Genomic DNA, 3,260 nt, shown 5'->3' on the forward strand with positions numbered 1-3,260 from the left:
TTTAACCGTGATATAGTAGTGGAACTTGGATTGAGCAAGTCTCTTATTATAAGTGTACGCCAGTCCTCTTCTTCATTATTGGGAGGCTGCAGCAGCTCACTAGATGGACATGGAAGTTTTCTCTTTAATACTGAAATAGTGTTTTGATCTTCCTCATGCATTTGCATTTTGGAAGCTAGAGTAGCAAGTGCATCTGTGTGTCTATTAGTCGATCTTGAACTATGCTCACATCTCACCTTTTGGAATTGCTGTAATAAGGATTGGACAATAGTTCTATAAAATGCAAGCATAGGCTCTTTAAGAGAAAACTCACCATTTGTTTGTTTGACAATCAGATTGGAGTCTCCATGGATGCACAAGCTATTGACTCCCATAACAATGGCAGCATACAACCCCAAAATCAGTGCCTCATATTCTGCTTGGTTGTTGGTGTAGGGGAAATCCAACTTGAAAGCTAAAGAAAAAAGATTTTCTCTGCTAAGTACATCCGTCTCGTTCATTCTCTCTGATTGAGTTTGACTGTCATGAGAATTAGAGGACAACTCATCTTTTGTGTGAACTTCTCTTAGGGGAATCAAAACTATCCCAACACCTCCACCAAACATAGTGGAGGAACCATCAAAATACAACTCCCATTCTCTGTCCTCTATACTGATAGAGTATACTTCATGGAGCTCTCCTAGAATAGAATCAAGAATTACTTCTTCAAATTAAGATGGGAAATGTGTTAGTAAATCTGAAAGAGTTTGAGACTTGATTGCTTTAGGTTGCACAATCAAAATGTCAAACTGTCTAAGTAAGAGAAGCCACTTTGCTATCTTTCTAGATAAAGCTGGTCGAGAAAGCAAGAATTTGATTGGATTTAACTTGGTCACCACTTTAAGTTTGTGAGCCAAGAAGTAATGACGAAGTTTCTGAGTTGCGTATACTAGTGAAAGACAATATTTCTCCATTGGTGAGTAGTTCAATTCACTCCCATGTAAACATCTACTCAGGTAATATACAGGTCATTCTTGCCCTTCCACCTCTTAAACAAGTAGAGCACTAATTGAATGTGGAGTGGAGATGAGGTATAGCATCATTGGTTCCCCTTGGATTGGCATAGTCATTGTCTTTGGAGAAGTAAGAATACCTTTGATATGTTCAAAAGCTTGCTGTTGTTGTTCATTCCATGAAAATGGCACCCCTTTCTTAAGAAGAGCTTGGAAAGGCATAATGATATCTCCTAAGGCTGGAATGAACCTCCGAATGTAAGAAACCCTTCCCAACATGCTTTTGAGTTGCTTCTGGTTTGATGGGGGTGACATAGACTGAATAGCTTTTATCTTTGCGAGGTCCACATCTATGCCTTTTCGATGCACAACAAAACCTAAAAACTTACCAATTGTTACTTCAAAGGCACACTTTAAGGGATTCATGCGTAACTTGTATTTTCGACATCACTCAAACACTCTTCTCAAGTCTCCAAGATGATCTGGGGCTTTTTTGGACTTCACTACTATGTCATCCACGTAATCCTCCAAGCAGTCATGCATCATGTCATGAAAAATTACTGTCTTCCCATCTTCATGAGCATAAGAGCTTATCCCAGTGGAGTTTTCTCTCTTTCTTTCAAAGCGTTTTTTTTTCCTCCTTGCTTTTTTTTCTTCAAAATGTTTTCTTCCCCTTTTTGGAAGTATTTTTCCCATCGTGGAAGTGGAACACTAATAGGCCTAGCTATGATAGTTTCACCTTCCTCTGCTAGTTCCTTAAAGAAAGAAGTTTCTGTGTAACTTACCTCATGGCATTCAAATGGTGCCTTGGTTGCTGGGATGAAAATTTCTTTCCCTTTCCAATAACCTTTGATACATTGGTGGAGCGTTGAAGGAATGATATTGTGAGTGTGAAGAAACTTTCTTCCTGTGAGGAGGTGATAAGTCACATCAGCTTCAATAACATGGAAGCAAGTTTGGTCTTGAATAAGTCCCATCTTGAAACTCACCATGACTTGTCCTAGAGTTTTAATTTCTTTGTTGTCAAAAGAAATGATAGTCATAGGATGGCGTAAACTCCTTAAGTCTATATTTATAGCTTTAAGAGTAGATAATGGCATGAGGTTTATCGAGGAACCATCATCAATGAATGTCCTTCGCACTAGGTATCCATTGACATTGCTCTCCACATAGAGTGGCTTATTGTGATAGGGATGTGGTGTGCACATATCTGCTTCTGTGAATACTATGGCATTCTCATATCCACTTGTCATCTTCTTCATAGGTTGTCCCACCAAGCTATATTCCCCATTCTGTAAACCTGCTATCTGTACTAACATTATGGCTGCCTTCTTTTTCGATTCACTTGAAAAGCCAAGTTGATTAAAGAAGTGTCTGCAGCTAGGTGTCTTCATGAGTGAGTTGGCAATGGACAAGGTAACCATATCAGCTGCACATGTATCCTCTTCTAGATTAGAAGGTCAGGAAGGTTCTTCCTGAATACCAATCACTGCACTTTCATGTCCTCTAGCATCTTGATGAGTAGGGAGTGGATTATTTCGAATTCTATTATTTCTAATCAAGACTTCTCCTGTTTGTGTTCTTCTGTGAAATATCTTATGCATGTTTTTGCATTCTGCAAATGGATGGCCCACCATGCAATGGTAATCGCAATAACGTGGATTGGACTTCTCTTCTGCCGTCGGAGGTCTTAATACATAAGGCAAATTTATTTTCCCGTCTCTAATCCATTCTTGAATAAGTTCCCTTACTCTATCAAAAAAAGCTAAAAATGGAAGAGGTGCAGCAATCTCTTCATCTTGTCCTCTCTTAAAGTTTTCACGCCTTGGCCTCAGATTTTCCCGAGGTCCTCTTCTTTCCCTACTTCCTCTTTGGATTGCATTCATAGTTAAAGTGCTTCTCTTGTTGAAACGATTAGCTCCTTTTTGCCTAAGGACCGTATTATTGGTCTGTCATGCAGCTTCAACTAAAATGGCAAAAGTGGGAAAAGGTAAGTTTTTCAAATGCACCCTATATTCATCATACCTTGGATGCATACTTTGACTAGTTCTTTCTCATCATGAGAATCTTGTATATCCAGTACATGTTTCATAAATCGCTGGATGTATTCCATAAGATCCTCTCTTGCCTTTTGATCTTCTCTCCCCAAGTCAATAAAGGTTACCTTTTCTTGAGTAGAAAAGAATTTTTCTCCAAACATTCACACATTTGGTTCCAAGAGTCAACTGAGCCGGGAATGAGATTAACATACCAGGTGTAGGTTTTCTC

This window comes from Theobroma umbraticum, unplaced genomic scaffold (genome assembly GCF_002168275.2).
Source record: "Theobroma umbraticum cultivar Fairchild unplaced genomic scaffold, ASM216827v3 scaffold_86.0, whole genome shotgun sequence".
In the NCBI taxonomy this organism is placed as follows: domain Eukaryota; kingdom Viridiplantae; phylum Streptophyta; class Magnoliopsida; order Malvales; family Malvaceae; genus Theobroma; species Theobroma umbraticum.